The following is a 20255-nucleotide window of genomic DNA, read 5'->3' as shown; positions in this document are numbered from 1 at the left end:
CTCAATAGAAATTATAACAGCTATAATATTCCGATTATCGGTCTTAGCCCTGTCTACTTCTGGAATTCTTATCCGAACATTTTCCCCGAAATTTGCAATTGGAAACTTAGTCATTGAAAGCCTTAACATTTTTTCAGCTTGCTTCTTAAGTGACTGCTTAGCAGAGTTTCGAGATTCTTGAATTTTTTCTGTGATTTCATTGAGTGCAAAAGAAGTACTTTCCTTACTTTTTTCATTATTTTCTAATTCAACATTAGTTATATTTTTTATTTTGTTTCATAAAAATGTTGTTTTCTTTCGATTTGGCTAACACTCTTATTTCTGTTTTTGTTTAGATCTCCAACAGATAAGTCATCACTCGTATCATCTGTTTCCACTTCCACATTGTCACCGTTTTCTGTCCTAATACCGCTTTCCCTCTCTGAGATTATCTTCTCATATTCGACATCCTTATTAGTTTGATCTTTTAATATCATCTCGAAATCTTCTTCACTCGTGATTTCTGACAAGGTATCAACTGGTAAGTATGTTTTCAAACCTACCTTAGCTTTACAGCCAAACATAGCTTCATAGGGACTGCGATCTATTCCAGAGTGATGTGCTCTGTTTTTCATAAACTGAATAAATTTTATCCCTTCCGACCATTTTGTTGTTTTATTGTTTCAAGCCATGTGGATAACATTTTTTCAATGTCTTGGTTTGCCCTTTCAACCGAGCCTTGTGATTGACTTTGCCGTATTTTCCCATGAACAATCTTAAGCTCATTCCACATTCTGCAGACTTCTTCAATAATTTTATTCGCGAATTCCCGGCCATTATCACTCTGCAAGATGCATGGGGCTCCAAATATTGTGAATACATCCAATAGATGATGTGCAACTTCTGCAGCTCGTTTTGTTTTCAAAGCTCTAAGGTAAACAAATTTCGTAAGATGGTCTTGATAAACCATTATAAATTTATAATCGCCATCAGCTTGTGACTGCATATCAATTAAATCAATCTGACATCTAAAATTAAATTCGCTGCTTTTAATTGGTTTAACAACGAGCCCTTTTTTTGGAGTGCTCAATTTCTTTTCGCAGGGTTCACAAAGACTCAAATATATCATAACAATTTCAACTGTAATGTTCTTATACTTATCTTTAAGCTCTTTCATCATTCTGTTTCGTCCTCCATGGCAGATGGCAATATGAGTGTCATGAATTAACTGAAAATTTTCCTCCAAGAAATTGTAATATCGGATCTCTTTCATTTTAACAGGTATGACGAGTTTTTCAACATTTCCAATTTTTACGATATCAAATCTTGATAACCGTAGATAATCTTCGGGTGTTTTGCCGGAAACCTTATCTTTGTTCTTTTTAACTTTCGCTAAAAACGAATAATACTCTTCTCTTGTAAATAATTGATTATTTGTCCCTTTTTTCGATCTTAACATATTAACTTGGTCGTTAAATCGTGTTCTCATTATTTCTAAATCTCCCATTATGCTTATGGGTACATAAAATCAATGAAAATGTGGAGAAATGTACACACTTAGTAGCGACTGATGTAAATAAGAAAAAAAGCAACCTCTCCTATTAACGTAGTAATCAGTACTTCTTCCAGGGCTTGTCAAGTATAGTTATCTACAGGGCCGGTCCGAGAGTATTTATACCCCTAGGGGTCGGTCCGAGATTATTGATACCCCTAGGCAAAGAAATTTAATGAAAACCTATATATAAAACCTGTAAACATGTTTTTATTACATTTACCAGACTCCTCTAGGAATTATTCACTTTAACCGGTTAAAGTGATTAATTCTAATTATTCACTTTAACCGGTAATTATTAATAATAACCGGATTTATCACTTTAACCGTAACATATATATTGTAAACAAGTGTTTAAAATTAACACTGCCCAGTATGAAGGACACCCCAAATTTGCACATAAAGTCATTTTGCTACATTTTATCATAACAGATACCAGCTTGTTCAGTCCTGTGCCATCTTAAATTTTGGCAGGTACGTTGCCCTTCACATTTTAGTTTTAGTTAACCACAGTTATAATATAATATGACTAGATGATATTCAGTCACCAGTAACAACAAATGTTTTCCAGGACTCAGTGCCATATACAATGGTTGTACATTTTATAATAGTGAGTTGAATACAATATCTAGATGAAAGAAATTCAATAGTTCGTATTTAAGAAATATGCAAATAATTTGATTATCTTGAGTCAAACTAACTAATTAATACACATAGGCACATCACATTAGAAATTCGTTGTATTGGAAACAAATGAAACAACATTTGGTGACATTATCATTCCTATATATATATATATATATTTTTTTTTTTCCAGTATCTTTTTGTAGTATACTACTATTCCGATCAGAAAGTTCTGGCACTTTTAGAAGCTACGTAATATGAAGAAATTGTGAAAAACTGCACTGACTTTATAATTTGCTTCAGCTAAGAATGGCAGGACATGCCTAGTTCTTGTCAATTATTTGGCACTGCTAGAATTACTTTCCACTTAGTGATAAAAATGAAAAATATTCCAATAAATCCCTTAGAGCATACAAAACTGGTAAAGTTATTTCCACCAACTAATTCGTGGGGAGGAGACGTAAAGGAAAAAAAAAAAAAAGTTTTTACTTGAGATGACAGTGAAGGTGCCGTAGTAAAGTATGTCTTCTCTTGAAAATCTTTCCGCATTCCTGGCACGGAAACTTCTGCATACTCTTGTGCTCGTAATAGTTGTGAACTCGCAGAGAAGATTTTGAAATAAAATTCTTGTGGCAGACTTCGCAGCGAAAAGCTTTCTTTGCCAGACTAAAGGTGAAAGCGACGTAGCCGGCGTTGTTGCCTATATGGAGAGAAAATAAGGATGTTATTATTCAACAAGTCTAAGAGACAGGGGGGAAGAAAGAAAGAGAGCATGGGTGAATGGAAAATGCATTAATAAACACAGTAGCGTAACTATCAGGCTGCGAAATATTGAAACTTAAAATGTAAAGGGACAAGAGCTTCACTGAGAAACCCACTAACAGCTTGTTGGGGAGGGGGGGGGTTGTAGTTTCGCTCTACTGGTTAAACAGCAGTTAAAGAAGTATTAGGATATAAATACAAAAAAAAAAAAGGATTTTATTATGAAATAACTAATGAATAATTTTATTAAGCAGAACAATGCATAGAATTATGATTACTGTTTTCACGACAACGCCAATTCTACTTTATAAAATAACATATAATCATAAACTCGTTAATTATCTCCAAGAAGTCTTAATATCCGAACACTTTTTTTTTTATAACAAATCCAATTTTTATTTTAATCTGAGACAAGTTTATGAAAACTTAGTTATTAAAATTATATATGGATATACACTATTAACGTTTCTATCAATGGTTATACTATTTAAATAACGTCACCATATTTCACATTACAGAACTTCTACTTAACACTTTACAGAATGCAGTACTGTTAATTATTTCCATTATATCACATACAGGAAATAAACTCACTGAGCAGTAAGCGGAGCTTAAAATTAAGGAGATATATAGTTTTCTCATTAGAAAAAAAAAAAAATTCTTATTGATTTCTACCTATGTACAAAATGAATAAATATTTTTTTCATTTGGTTTCCTGAAATTTGATATTTATATCAGAAAAAGGAGCGTTTGTGAAAAAAATAATGCCTGTATTATACACGAAACAATAAACTGGTTTAATTAAGAAAATAATTATGCCATGTATACTAGGCCTGCGTGTAGTATATTATATTATATTATATTATATTATATTATTGTGCGTTCGTAATTTTTGAGACTTGGGCTCCAAGGTTATTTGGGACCTTAGTACACTAAAATATGCAAATATTTGTTAAAGTAATAAATTATGGAGCTGGTACCAGCTCTTTAAATTCGGGGCCCTAACTCTATAGGACATTTGTGTGGTGTGTTTAAAAATTATATAAATATTATTATTCATTTATATAATAAATAAACACACACGAAGGGAAGTGTATGGAGTTCCCAGCACTGCTAGAACAGGAACCCAATGCTTAAAATCTCTACATTTTGTCTTGTCTATGTTAGTATTACTTGAATTATATGTATTAGCAACAGGGCACAGGTATGCACGCAGAGTTTGTGACCAGGCGTATTAGCTGCATAAAAATGTGACGAAACACTTTTCTATGAAAATAATTTTCAAAAATTGAGAGCATTTATTAGACGTGTTTTTAGCAGCCTACGACTGCTGTTATTGTAATTTCGAGCAGGTTTTTATAAACATCCATGCCTTATACGGAACTAGAACCCACAGCTTATATGTCGGAGTACTGGTAAGCTATTCACGCTGACAACTAGTCGAGTAGTTATTAGGGGGAAAACTGTTTCGAAATTATAGAGAACTATAAGTATGCTCTGGCTGGATCGAATGCAATAAAATTTGATATTTGGAAGGGAGTCTAGAATCTGTTCAAGTAGCTTAATTTTTGGTGAATCATTTTTATTGGTAAAATAATTCGGAATTGGCTTGGTGGAATTTAACGAAATTTGATATTAGGATATTCATTGTATCAAGTTATTTCAATTGGATCATTTGTGGTGGATGGTGGAATTAGCAAAACAAAGTATGTTTAAGCCAAAAACAACTCGAAATGTAACAAACTACACTCTAATTCATGACGCAATCCTCGGAGTTTACTAAATTACCACCATTGGCTGTTTGAATGCTGCAAATTTGTCACACACACACGTCTTATGAAAACTGGAAAATATCGACAATCGAAAATTTAACTGAAAATTTTCAAATTGTATTGTATATTGTATAGTATATTAGCAATACTCGAAGACAGTTCTAAAAAAAAAAAAAAAGGGTAATTTCATAATCGCATTCTTGTATAGATCCATGTATATATAAATCGTGTTTTAAGTTCAGTATCGAACTTAAAACTGGTATAACAACGGTATTGATTGAGTTGAAGCATACTGCATTTTCCTAGCGTGGAAAAAATAAAATAAAAATATTTAAAAAATCTTTTAGGAAGCAGTCTTAAAACTACCAAGTTTAACAACGATAACTACTAGTCTGCGTTCTTGCGCATTATGCCCAATGCTTAGAGAATTTTCGATATCTCCGTTGCTTTTCCGGCAACTATCGTGTTGTCTGCAGAGAAAGTTAATAATAATAATAAAAAAAAAACCCTCTATCGAACAGCGGTGCGCTTGTAAAAAAGCTGACCAATTGATCAAAACTTATAAATGCGTTATTAACTTCGACCCGTTTTTAGATGCGTTTCAAAAAATGCGTAAGCAACTAGGAGTCATTTTCTATGTCCATCCATACATATTCTGAGATTCTGAATTATTGGAAAAAGTTGCCCAGTCATTCCTATTTTTGTTGCATTTTTTATGTGACTCCCACCCACGAAAGGTTGTAAACGTATGTAGTACATCCATACTATGGGATGGCTAAGGATTATTATTATGTATTTGATTCATTTTTACCTAGTCCAGAAACCCTCCCTGCCCTGGAAGCCAAACATGGAACTTTTTCAAGTCACTTCAGTCCTTTGATAAGGGTCACATCGGACGATGAAATTCATCAACCACCTAAAGACATGTGGTTAGAGAGCGAGTATGCTAACCAGGTCGGCAGTTGAACCATTTGTAGTGAAAAAATTAGGTAAAAAGCAATGACGACTCTTGGCTTGAAATCGTGGGGGTGCTGCAACTTTCGAAATATACATACACATTGTAAATACAGTATATACGTGTTTGGATAAAATATCAAAATTATGGTAAAAATTAAAAAAAAATTAAACATGAAAAAAGATTGTTTATTGTCGATAAAATTATACAGTTTAGTATAATTCTAAATTACTTAAAAGTTACTATAAGCAAGGGAGTGAGGAGCAGGTTTTTTGCATGGAGAGTGGTGAGTGATTGGAATGCTTTGCCCGAGAGTGTGGTGTGTGCAGAGACAGTGAATATATTTAAGGCACAGTATGATAAACTGTGTGTATAACAGTGGACCTCCCACGATGAGGGTTTGACTCCATGGAGGTTTTTATAATAATAATAATAATAACAAATGTTATGTCTTTAATTGTAATGTCCACATATTTAAAGAGACGGAGTAAACACGATAAGCACTATAAAACACTCTACTACTGACGCAAACTGCATATAAACAACAGTGGAACTGCTCGACGGACAGTGCCGCATTACTAATAGCTCGCATCTCACTATGACTTGCATATGCTTGCGCGCATAGCAATATGACACTGTGGTAAATACAGTGCTGCTAGTGTCCTTCGCCCTCCTAAGTACTACAAGATGGATTTTTATTATTTTTTATACAAAATAAGAGAATTGTATAGGATTGTTGATGATAAAATTAAATATTATAAGTAAATATAAATAAATTAATAAATATATTTATATATCGAGAAAAATTGGGGGTGCTGCAGTTACGCAGTGCCTATGCACGAGCCGCCCCCGATAAAAAGTCTAGAATGCATAACGCAATGAAACGATAATAATAATAATAATTGTTCTCTAGTTTAATGAGATTTTATATTTAGGAATCATTATTTGCATCTGTCGAGTTTTCAATTGAATCATTTTAATTAAAATGATTCAATTGAAAAATGGGAATGTATACAGTACATGTGTCAAAATTGATTAATTAATTATTATTATTATACGTGACATCTCCAAACAGCCCAAGGACTTATCTCGGGAGGACACCCCACATAAGCCACCCTGAACACTATTTAATCTACCATCTCAACACAATGCCACTATCCATCATCTATATACAACGCCATCTATCGCCAACGGTATTTTTGTTTGTAAAATCCCGTATGCTCTGGTTGATTTGCTTGTATACGAGATGAAGAATCCGAATTTTGTATATGAGATAAGATATATGCTTATTTTGCTTATTTTTCACTAAAAAAAAGTCCGATTAAAATTAAAATTGGAATAACTCAAAAATTCGAAGAACCCAAACAATAAGGATCCAAACAACAATAGCCAGTAAGGAATTATTAATATCAATTTAAATCATTTTGTCATATTTTGCCAATAGATACCAACCGAATAAAATCAAAATTGAACTATATAGACAGTTACTAGTGTATATTCAAAATCAAAATATAAATTCCATGTAACCAGTGCGGACTAATTGCGATATATAATTTCAACGCTTTTTTCCCTTTCTCCCTCCATGTAAATTATCCGACTAAAACAAAAATTGGAAGAGTTTGTCAAAATTTTATAATAATTCCGAATGATTCCTCTTAAATTATGGATTTTGGTTAAATCCATCTATTCAGGAGCCTGTTAAGGCAGTGTATATTTGCACTGTATACGTTGTGATATACACTAATTTCTTGTTTGTGTAAATTATGCACATAAAATCGTGCATGACTGTAATGTTTACTTTAGACCTCTGCCAATTTTCTGTTTAACGCGTTACTTTGATGAGGGATTAGGAATTTTCCTGGATCAAAAAATCCTGTATTGTCTACCCACTTTCAGTTATCATTTTCTTTTTCTTGGTTACTCAACCTATTCTTACTGGTAAATTTCAACATTTCAAAGAATAAATTTAATAAATTTATTCTTTACAACATTTCTTAATAAAATACTTTCAGATAATTCAGAAATAAAACCCTTAGTTTGCAGCGAAGCATGCAAAATGAAGCTAAGCATTTGGGCTAAAAAACCTTTTATGGAATTGGTTATTCGTGTGATAGCTTTCCTTGGTGTCGTGGTGTTATTTAAAGGACACGTTCATCTAGGAATATGTAGTTTCGCCTTTAACTAATGTCCTTAAAAAAAAAAAATAGGATTTTATTACCTCACAGTACTGTTTTAAATCCGTTAGTTTTCTCACAAGTTAGGTTGAGATCCAGAATACCTAGTAATCAATGATAATAATAATAATAAAAAAGCACTACTGAAAGGCAAAAATGCCACTTCGGAGATCGTGTCTCTTTTTATTAGACCAGAAACGTATTAGAGCCAGTTAAGCGAGACTGGTATATGATGGTTCAGAAGTTATCAGTTATTACAAAAAAGCCAAATTAATTTTTTTTAAAGATTAAACAAAATGTAAACATGCCCTTTCCTTTACAAACATTCTCAAACATCGGTGCCTTCAGACTCAAAACATGATTGTCGGTTGAAGAGCAAGTACCAAACAGTTAACTTGATATTATCTCATTCTACTTCCTAATATTTATTTATTTATTTATTTATTTTGTATTATATGCCATCTTGGATGGCTGTGCAAACTGCAGACAGCGCTCGGCATCGCGAACCACGTTGCGAATTTGAATCTCACTAATGTGAATGTTTGCAAAAGTTTTAAATGATTTTCATTGCCCAATGTGAAACTACTATTCTGCTTATTGAAGGGTGATTAAAAAAATGCTATGTTTGGGATCTAGCGCAGAGTTCCCTTTACCCCACACATACACTTATGTGATATAGGTGTTCGCTAAAGATATAGACGAATCATTAGAGCGATTTACCTAGACGATGGTAACAGGTAAGGCGAACAACAGTAAGGCTGCATTAATGGCATAGTTGGCAATGGATAATGCATCTGCTTTCCAACCAGCAGGATGCCTCATCGCCCAGTGTCAGAGACCATCACTTTACTTACTGGACCCCTGAAATAGCTAAAAAAGTTCTATGTTTGATCTGTATGTCTGTCTGTCTCTCTCTCTCTTTCTAGAGCAGATAATTTAACCCTTAATTAACCCATCTGAAGTATTAATGCAAACCTACTACGTTTACAACCTTTTGTAGGTGGGATTCACATAAAAAAATAATAATGTCAATGATCACCTCTGTACAGCATTCATGAGGACGACATGATATTTTTCTTTTGGTCAGAATGACTTGGGTCCGGATCTACTCTAGGACGCGAAGTGTCTTTATAAGATGCTTCAATCGAAGTGAATTATCTTCATTTGAAAATCCTTCAGTTAACGAGGGCGGGGGGGGGGACAACCAGATTTTACTCCACGAAACATATTTGGTAATAGCTTTTATGTCTAGGTATGAATATGGATTAGGGTAATTTGTGGAGATCATGCAATTGTCGCACCGTGAACTAAATCTTCACTGGAAGGACAATAACAATAACAATAATAATTAAATAAATTATATTAATAATAACAATAATAAAACAGAACAAACTGGCTGCAGAGCGATGCAGGTAATAGATATATTCTAATTTCCCAAGGAGTTTTCTTGGTATTACATTATGCTTGAAAAATAAATTTTCGGCACATCTATTTAGATGTTTGCATTAACCTTATGATGTTGGTCATTACGCTACAGCTCATCCATGACGTCATAGTTTATGACAAACGGGGATCACGTGTGTGCTCTCTGCCAGATTATGAGCCGACATCATGGGGGAAAATATCTTCAACAGACTACAGTTATTGTAGGAAAAATGATTGATTTTAATCTTCATCTTAGAGCTTCCGTGAATATAATGTGGTGTTAGACCATCGCAGGAGCCATTTATTGCTATTAAAATCATAAAAATTAAAATAGCACCTCATTAACCATCTCCTATTTCTTGGTTCGTTTTTTTAAGATCTAAAAGCAGTTTTAGTAAACTGAAAATTTCAATTATAAAAATAATTGCCAACAGATGGCACTCGTGGTTTATGAAATACCTCCGTTTATAGTAGATCTCGAGTGCACTCACGCAGGATTTTTCAATAAAAATCCATATTAAAGTACGTTCGGGTTAGTGGCAGATCCAAAGAGCAGATCAATCGCTCCTCTTATCAGGAACTTAAAGCAGAAGAATATTGTAATTTTCTGTTCAATAACCACCACAACAAAAACAACAAAATATCTATATGCTTTTAGAAATGTAACACAAATTTAAAACTAACTAAATAAATCAATGTTATTTGTAAACATTTAATTAAATTATATTAATAAAAAAGAAAGAAAGAAACGCTTAAAAATCTGCTATGTATTTCTCTATGCTTGCGATTTCCACTGTTCGTTGATAACATGGATAAAATCATATGTATTCCAAGAAAAGTTAATATTAATAATAATATTTATATTATTATATTTATATAATAATGATAATAATAATAATAAATAATAATAATAATAAATATTACTTTAGATTTGGATGTGTATACATCCTTAGACATTATATGGTATTTTTTCTCTGCAAGGTATGAAAAAATTGGAGAAGTAATTTTTAGGGTGCGCGATGCATTCCTTTATATCTTATGTACCAGTGTCACAAAAAAAATAATAAAATAAAATAAATAAAATAAAAAAAAATACGTCCAATATCGATAAAAATTCAGGGATATACCGTTACTATATTATCTTCAAAAACAAATCTTGGCTAGAATCTGACAGTTCCACTACTTTTACAAAAACATATTTCGTGCATTCTAAGACTGGTCAACTCGTTGAAAGAGACTGGGGGCGGGGGAAGCACGATCCTGTACGTAGTGTAGTGAAGAGCGAAAATTACCTTTACTAACTGGAAAGTAATGAAAAGGCAAGAATTAATACGTTTTTAACAGGAAACTGCAACCGGTAGCGTACCTACTATATCCCAAACTCCTGTCCTGTTGAAGGATATCAGAACTTAGTGAGTATAATGTGAAATTTTCAATCCCTCAAACTAAACTAATGACTTAACTTTTCTCTGGAAATTTGTAGTTTGAACAAAAAGATGGTTGATAATTTCGAAACATGCGACGTTAAAAAGTGAGACCAGAAAATAAATAAATAATATTCTACAACATAATGGCTACAACACCGTTTATAATATTTATAAAATTGATGTATGAGTCAGATAATATAATAAAATAAAATAAAACAGAGACTCTGACTAAAGTAGTATCTTAATCAAATGCAAACTGAAATTCTGAGAAAGATCGATAAAAAAAAAAAAAATTCACAAGTTTAGATCATATCAGAAATTAAGATATCGCAGAGAAGTTGAATATGTATGACCAAATAATGAAATAGTAGAATACAGAGAAAAATGGAAAGATTACAAACAGTTCAATACTATCTTCTTATAACAAAGTGAGACTGTGGAAGAACGCACAACATTGTAAGAACCAAGCAAGAAGAAGAGGAGGATTAATCTCGAACACAGCATATACTAATGAATATTGTAATACTACATTATCCTTTCTGGTCAGGCAAGAGATTCCAATTTTAATGTCAGACATATTACAAGGTGCACAACTATATCGCAATGAAAGCTCATCATTTTTTCTCTTCTGTAATTAAATCAGTAGGAACCAAATTTATAAACATTCATCAAATACTTCGAATGAAAGGCATCTCACTGTGCCTTTGATATTAGAGGCATCTCACTGCCTTTGATATTAAAGCCTTTTCTGGTATCAAAAGAGTCGCCTTGTTGGAGGGAGGATAAATGCCCTTTTTATTTCTTATATATATAAGAAATAAAAAAATAAAATATAAAAAAGAAAATAAATAAATAATAAAAATAAAATAGTGAAAATACAAAATAAATAAAGAAAGAAAACTACAAAATAGAATCATATATTAAAAGAAATTCTACTGTGTAGTTGTAAATCTCAGAGATGAGTCCAAATTCGCCACTGGCCTAATAAACATTACTATAATTTCAACACGCGCCGGGAGCGGCAGTGCAGTACTTCGAAACCATATGTATCGGCGCCCTTCTCTTTTTCTTTTCATTAAATAATTTTTCCAAGTAATTATCGCATTAAATATGTTATTATCATAACTGTCTCAGTAAATTATATTTTAGGACTAAATATTACGATAAACGAAAGATATTATTATTTTCTTATTATTATTACGGAACCTCAATGTAGTTAGTCCCCGACCTTTCTACGGGAGGTCACTACACGATTCCACCTCGTATGGCCATTCTAGTGATCTAACTGGCAAATTTTATCTCTTAATTAACACTCGGGAGGTCGTAATTTTGCAGCGTAGGATATCTGAGAGATACATTCATTACTAGTATGTGCTAAAATGCAAAAAAATAAAGAACAAACACTGCAAATATAATACTTGATGGTACGAATTAAGTGAATATTGAATCTAACATTATTTCATAGCCGAATATAGAAACTACTACAAGAGTTTCGTGTCGAAAATATATATAGAAACTAAAAGTTTACGGAAACAAGCATAAATAGTGCAACTTTGGGCAACTCGGTGCAAAGGTGGAACAAGCTACAGATGTGTTTCCTTAGTATTTTCCATAAATGTAAAGCACATCTCCTAGAGGATATGTATGATAAAAATAAGCCTTTTGCTTTCTATTTCAGTAATACATGATGGTTTATTTATTTTCAGTTACAATCTAGAAATTATTGAAGCAAAGAAATATAAAGAATACAAATTTTTGTTACAAAATAAGCAAGTATCTGTCAGATCTGCCGCGACCTCCCAGGTCAAATATCACAAATCTTTGCATAACACGTGTTAAACCAAACTGACAGCAACAAAAGTGCGAAATAGCATTCATAATATACTCACGCGCAGCTACTCATGACCTTCAACCTATACAATAGATAGGTTAAAGAATATTCATGTTAACAATTAGCATGTATCTGTCAGATCAGATTCGACCTCCCGAGTTTTCTTTAGCTGTTTAGGGGAAAGAAAAACTCGAATTTCCAGGAGTATGAACACGCCGCCTCCGTCTGAGATCGCTGCTCACCTTCATTTGAAAATCATCATCTTCATCTTTTCAGGGATTTAGGTCCCAGTGGTCTGTTTTGGTCTCAATCCATCTTTTCTTTGGTTGTCCCTGACTTCTTATATCCTCCTGCAACTGCATGATATCGAAGTATATTTTTCTTTTTTTTTTCAGGAGGGAGGGAATAGTCTTGAGCTGTCATTCCCTGACCCGGTTGACTGAGTGGTTGGCGCACCAGCTCTTCAACCAATAGTCCGTCCCCCCCTCCCGCTTATTGGAGGTCTGAAGTGTTTAAAAAAAATTTACATTTGGTTTCTAGAGCAGGGTTTCCAGACTATGTAAAAAATAAATAAAAATATACGAATATATTCATATATATATATATAGAAATATATATAGAAATGTTGGGAAACTCCTAACCCACCCACAGTACAAAATGTATTATAGGTTTGCAAATAATTTCGTAGGTGGGAGCAACATAAAAAAAAATAATGCCTTTTTTTTTTTTTTTTTTTTGTCTCAGACAGTATAGTCTGCTGCCTTTCTTAAAAATTTAATTTTCTGTTCTGTTTCCTTCTGCACTTTCCTCCGTCCACAGTTCACTTCCGTACAGTAGAGAGGCACTTGCCAGAGCTTTATAAACCCTTATTCTTGTATGCTTTTCAACTTGGTTAAGTTTAAATATTAATAATCATCCCTTTTTATCTGTTTGGAAGCATCTTTAAGAGTAAACAAACTGAAAAACTATTGGTTGGTTAATGTAACTTGTATATTGTACTGGAAAACGTTGCATGAATGCTGTGTTGAATGTAATCGCTGTGGGAGTGAAAAGTGCACAGAATTACCATTTTCTTTCTTTTTTTCTTTTTTTTTTAAAAAGAACTATTTAATTAACCGTTGCAAAATGAGTTAGAAAAATGCGGAATTCGATTCAGCTTGGGTATGCTAAAAAAACGTTATGTAATTAACTAGACAAATTTGTGATAGAAATATTTTTTCTATTTTTGCTTTATATGCAAATTAGCGTTATGCAATTAAATGTTACCGTTCGTATTAATATTAATATGCGATATTAATATTAAGGTTGTAATGTGAAAGTCAAAAATTAATCACAGTTATCATTAACATCGTGAGAAATGTATGAGTTTGTTTTTCAGCGGAGATTCAAGTTCTGATGCATCCATAATTAGGGTGACTGACTGCTCGTAAAATTATGTTTAAAATAGTAAGTGCAACAACTTTATTTTATTATTACGTGACGACTCCAAGGACTCCAGGGACCCACCGTGAAAGGGTACACCCCTGCACTACAACTCACCGCCTTCTTTGCCTTACCCACTTCCCCAAATGCATGACACCACCATCAACACAACGCTATCTACCGTTCATCACCACACCACGAATAGTATATTCTGTCTGTAAATTGTGTTTGTTCTCTATCATCGTCTAAAACTTCAAAAATCTGGATGTAGCGGCAATTTTTAAAATAAATTTGATTTTATAAATTTGTACTTTTTTAAAATATGCGTCCTAAGTGATATGATTATCATGTAGCTTACACCAATCAAGTTATATAATAATCAGGAAATTAAGATCTACAAGCTATCTTTTATATTCTCTTGCGAATGAAGATTATATCTTAGACGCTGTAAATTAGGTGATTGAAATTTTTTGTACATCACTGCACTTCGATCTCAACGCTGATTGTAGCTTCCCACTTCAAAACACTATATTAGTACATTCAGTTATTATCATTAAGAATAAATATTTTGTAAATTATTTTACTAATCAGAACAAGATTATAGTCATAAAAATTCTTCCTGTTATTATAGCATTATTAAGCAACCGTGAAAAGATAGACATTTAAGTTTTTTATTTTTTAAATTAAAGTTATAATCCTCAATAGATGGCGCTTGTAGTCTGTAAAATATTGTGAATAATATGGTTCATGTACATGCAGAAGCCTTTTTTTTTCTTTCTTTCAAATTGTCTCTACACCTTTGGGGCAGTAGACGAAGGCTCATATAAACTGGTAAACAGATAAATAAAAGAGAGCGTGTGAAATATCCCAACTTTGAAACAATGCAAAAAAAAAGTTAATTCAGCATTGTTTATTTAAAACGATAAGTGCAAAACCGGCCAGTTGGTATATCGATTATGGGCAGTGACTAATCCTCAACAAAGGAAGGTTCAGAGTATTTACTATCATGCAGAGAATGCAACGATTCTTGGTCTGTGTGTGTGTGTGGGGGAGGGGGAACAAATATTACAAAAATTTCCCTAGTGATATATTTAGAATGTCTTAACGAGAGATGGTTAAAATAGTTAGTATAGTCTACGCAAGTAGGTAAACATTATTTCGAACCAATGGCGTAGCTAAGTCTTAGGCGTCCTCAGCTAATTCGTAGCTACGTGCTTCTTTAAGGATGACAAGTTCGATAATTGGCAAAATATCCTATCACAGGGGCCTTTGGCGACTGTCCCAATGCCATAGCGCTCCTAAGCTAATGTTTTGAACTTGTGTAAAGCTGTATATACCTTAAATTAATAAATATACGACAGCAGGTTTTCGGGCAACCTTTTAATATTATATATGAGAAATGTACTCGAAAGAAGTGAATTCTCTATTTAAATGAGCAAGAGATTTGAAAATTATGTATAACTGCAGAGCAATTTTATTCCTTCATCATGGAGACTCTGCAAATTATCCTCCGTAGCGCAGTCGCGGCATTTGTCCTTTGGTTGGAAAGACCTGGGTTCGAATACCTAGGACCAGTGGAATTTTTATAAGGTCTTGATAAGTGAAAGCGAGTTCACCGCTCTGATACGGAAGTAGGGTTTTACCCTTCCGGAATGTCTGATTTTTCCTTCCAAATCCAGTTGAATTGGATAGCGAATAATTCACAAACGTAATAAACTGAATAAATAACTTTGTTGCTTCAGTTGAAACTCCAGTCAACCACTAACCCAACCTAATTTGGCACGGCCAGACTTTTATTTTGATTTTAAATTCACTCATATCCGGGATGATAGAAACTTGCATTGAATATTTACCTAAAGTTACGTCGAATATGGAGAATAATATCAAATCACAAGACAGAAGAGGACAAGCAGGTACTAAATTCTGTGACGTCTGGCTACAAAATATAACTAGCATTTTACTAAATTAAAGTTAGATCTTAACGAGTGTTGCGTACTTCGTTCGGGGAATTAAAAGGCATTAGAAGATTAATTCAAGATCTGAATCCCAATGAAGCGTTAGTTAGAACCCACATTCAAAGAGAGCGCGCCTTACAAAACTAAAACGAAATTTAGCGTAATAGGGCTCAAATCCAAATCGTACCTAGTTCTTATTACCCCCCCCCCCCGCCCCAGTTTAGCTCTATTGGATTCTAGATATTAATTAGAAACCCTCTGTACTGTCTTCTCATTCATCTCATTGCGCAATGTCAAGTCTAACGTTAGTTGTTAAACCCGTTTATTTGCTTAATCATGCTTTTCTGTACTCATTCCATATTTTTGAATTATTTGACAATGTACATCGAAGACGATTTCGAAACGAGCACCGAAAATTCTGTATAATAAATAATTTTCTCACGTGTAAGCAAATAAAGTTTGTGAATTTGCTGAATTCGACTTATTAAAACACGTACATTCAAAAGAAGATTGATTCCTTTCTCAAATTTCGAAAGAGGTACATGATTTAAGAATATGTCTGAGATAAACCGAGATGTCAATTGTTTTGGTAGAAGTACAAAATAATACTGTAGTGATCAAGTACAAATTCGCACGGTTAGACTCAGGCGAAAGAACTCTTTTTTCTTTTTTTTAACGGTTTTACCCGCTGTGACAAGGAATGAAATAAATCCTCACATGGTGCGATTAGAAAATCAAGAGTACCCTTCGAGTAAATACAATTCCATAAATAAGTTTCATTTCGTTAAAATCCAGGATGCTATGAACGACCTCTCGACATATTATTAAAAAAAAAGTAAGAAATCTTTGCATTACGGTTATTGGGAGATTTCGGTTTCTCAGACAAATAATCCGGTTCTGAGACCGACGCATTTCGAAAGTAGAATAATTCCACCGGAATTCCGGGGAAGAGCCAGTAAAATAATAAAGTAAATAAATAAATAAATACATATAAAGATGCAATTAACGATCTTTTATACAAATATCAAGCACCTCTTATCAATACAGCTATAATCTCACAAATGACTATAATTTACAATGTTTGCTGACCTCATTCACCTTTTGTTCTGTTTAAGAAACTTGGGATATAATTTTGGAGTCAACGAAAGATTCGCCTTTCATGGTGGAAGAATCAATGACTATTTCTTATCTCATATCCATACCAGATTTTTTTTTTTTTTAAGTTTCAGTTAGATGCTGCTATTCAGATTACTCCCTCCTCTGATCATATGTATATTTCAAAATATCCCCTTCTATTTTATTTTTTTAATCAGCGAATAAGATCAATGTTTTAAAACAGCTAAATAAGTAGAAGACACCAATGCATAGTATCAATGATCTAATTGGTTGAAGGGGATTCATTTTTTTTTTTTTTTTTTTGTGTGAATTCTATCTCTGAAAAGTTGTAATCGTCGTGGGCTAAGTAAGGGTTAAATAATCCGTAAATTTGTGCTAGAGACCAAACATGGAACTTTTTCTTTCAAGTTCCATGTTTGGTCCTTTAAGCTGAGTGATGGTCTCACACCAGGCGACCAAACTTGTCTGTCATATAAAGGCGTTTACGAATTTACAGAACATCCATCGACGGTGGGATTTGAACCCACAGCCTGTTGGTTAAAAAGATGACAATCAAGCCGAATGACTTGATTAGTGTCCGTGTCCTGGATTAATTTGATAGCATCTGGTATTCGCTTCAGGAAAATACCAAGTTACCGCCCATCAAGCTAGTAAATCTGTGCCTACTTGCATGCTAGCTCATTCTTCCCAAGCTGTATTAGTATTTATTTAAACTGATTTAAATACAAATTATTTTGCAAAATCTGCTTTATTTTTCATGACTTTCAATTCATTCGCACATCCATTATCCATAAACTTCGGCTCTCGGATAGTGTGACTTGAAACTACTGCTCCACATTTTTAGGAATCTGTTCGGATATTATGGGAGGGAAAAAATATTTTTAAGTGTCTCAGAAAATTCTTAATTGCGGACGGAATTAAAATGGGATTTCCTTCTTCCTGATGTTGTCACCAAAGGATTTAATTTCCCTGGTGTTCCTAATTAATTTTTTTTCCCCTCCCGGGAACTGCCTCTGCAATCCTCTGTTTATAATAATAGCACTTTTAATGTAAGCAACCAAATATTTAATCGCCATCCGTATCCCTCTTTCACACACACTCCTGAAAACCTTTGCACCACAGAGCAGATACTTCGTTGTTCTTACCCCCCCCCCCCACAATAGAAACTCCATAACAGAATTTCAAATGTATAGATCTTTCGTAAACCTAATTCTCACTCTTTTCTCCTGGAGTCTCCAACTATTAAGAGCCCATTCCTCATTACTTTCTACAAATGCTGACTGGTTGCTCCTTTCCCCCTTCTTTTCATTACATTAAGAATAGATACTAACATGGTAAGGAGTAAAGAAAATTCCATGACGCACACACAGGACCGGCTTTTATAAATGGGGAATCTTGATTTCGAGCGGGACTTAACAGTTTGAAATGTAAGAAAGAAAATTAGAATTATACATGTTTTTATAAAAAAATAGCAACATCGCCTTTCAAAGAATACCCTGACTCTAGGGTATTCCGCAGAATGCGGATACATTAGATATGTAATTAATTTTTTTTTTTCGCAAGTCTGTAACTAAAAAATTCTTTTCTTGGGACATACTTTGTAACTCACTGTAATTTAGAAACGATTTCATAATAAAATCTATTACATGCTAACATGCGTACCGCTCTGCAATCAGCAGGCTGCGGGTTCTAATCCCGCAGTGGACATGGATGTTTGTGATTATCTTTAGGTAGGAGATGAATGTCATCGCCCGATGTGAGACCACCTCCCCGCTTATTGGAAGCCTGAAAAAGTACCTGGTTTGGTCTCTGAAGCAGGATTTTCGAACTATTTAAAAAAATGAAAAAAAAATTAACAACAACAACAAAAAATATATCCTCACCCACGGTACAAAATGCACTGTAGGTTTTCAAATAATCTTTCGTGGACAGGAGCAACATAAGTATATATAGAGAGGCCTATATTTTGTTACCAGAATAATTCATCTCTGGATATTTTTTGGTTTAAACCTCCTTTCCCTTTTTTTTTTTTTTTTGTTGTTGTTTTAAACGTTTTAAAGATGTCAGTTAAGACAATGAACAGTTGTGGAGAAATCAACCAATAATAATAATATTATTATAATCCTTAAGGATCTTGAATTTAGACCTAACTTTAAGCAGGGGGTGGGGAGTTACAAACTTGCGGAGAGCGACAGTATGTTTTTCTACTATTTATGCTTGCGCAAGTTACTTTCTTTCTCCTCCGGTCGTAAACTATCTTCTGTTTGATGTAGAAGAGGTTAGAAACACCTGCCATACAAAAGTGCATAATTTTGCTGCACAGCATGCTTTTGGTACCTTTCTGTTATTATTAGTTCTAATTCAAAATCATGTCGCATTGTAAAAAATGTCACCACTTAACAATTAAGAAATGAAATATGCTCTCAAATAAAGTATGGTTGGACACACATATATATAATATCCTAATAAATTCTGCCACCAGGTCAAGAGACAAACGACCTATAAACGAATATTAAATATTAAAATTCCAAATTATAGTGCTGGTAACTTGGAGCAGTATTATTTAACCAGAAGTAGCTATGAAATCTTTTGATGTTTATCAGGCCATTATCATATTCCTGTAGCATTCCTACTACAGGAACATAGTAGCGACTGTTCACAGATTTGACCCCCCCCCCTCCCTCAAGTCACTGGATCTCATTTCGGCTGAGTTCCAGTGAACATCAAGATGCTTGCGATAGGATCCTGCTACCAGCAAATACTGTATTGTAGGAATTCCATGATATGTTGGAGTGTTATGAAAGTTTGCAGTAGTCCAACTTACTATTGGCAGATATCTCAATTAAACTGGCCGGTCAATGTCTTATAACGGTAAAAGTTTTTCTTTGGAATTATTGTGCCACTGTGAAACAGATTTCACACTAAATAATCACTTTTGAATAAAAAGTAAGAATGGTAGTGCAAGAATAGTTCGAAGGGCCCCGCACAGTGGGTTAATTAAAATTTCGAGAGCATGTGACAAATGTTTGTTCAATAAATTTGTGTCCGTTGCTATATTTAGCAGATATCATTGCGTACGCATTCCAGAAAGAAAAGAAATCTAAGTTAAAAATCCAAAAACTCAAGGATCATCCCCTCTTGAGCTGCATGTTAAAACTGGTTTCATATAAAACCTATTTCATTACGTACACAAGCCAAGTATAATTATTTGATAAACTTGATTGTGTGACTACAATGATTGTTACTGTGCATAATATGGAA

General features: G+C 33.5%; 1 pseudogene; it reads right to left on the bottom strand.

The window, feature by feature from the left end:
- Nucleotides 1-628: 628 nt before the first annotated feature.
- On the bottom strand, nucleotides 629-1486 carry LOC150109535 (KRAB domain-containing protein 2 pseudogene; annotated as a pseudogene).
- Between the last annotated feature and the right edge of the window lie 18769 nt (nucleotides 1487-20255).

The sequence above is a fragment of the Typopeltis vanoorti genome, chromosome 2 (genome assembly GCF_054136105.1).
Source record: "Typopeltis vanoorti isolate ZY-2024b chromosome 2, IOZ_Tvanoo_1.0, whole genome shotgun sequence".
NCBI lineage: Eukaryota > Metazoa > Arthropoda > Arachnida > Uropygi > Thelyphonidae > Typopeltis > Typopeltis vanoorti.
Note: the sequence above shows the minus strand (reverse complement) of the source record. Positions and strands in the feature narration are given on the sequence as shown.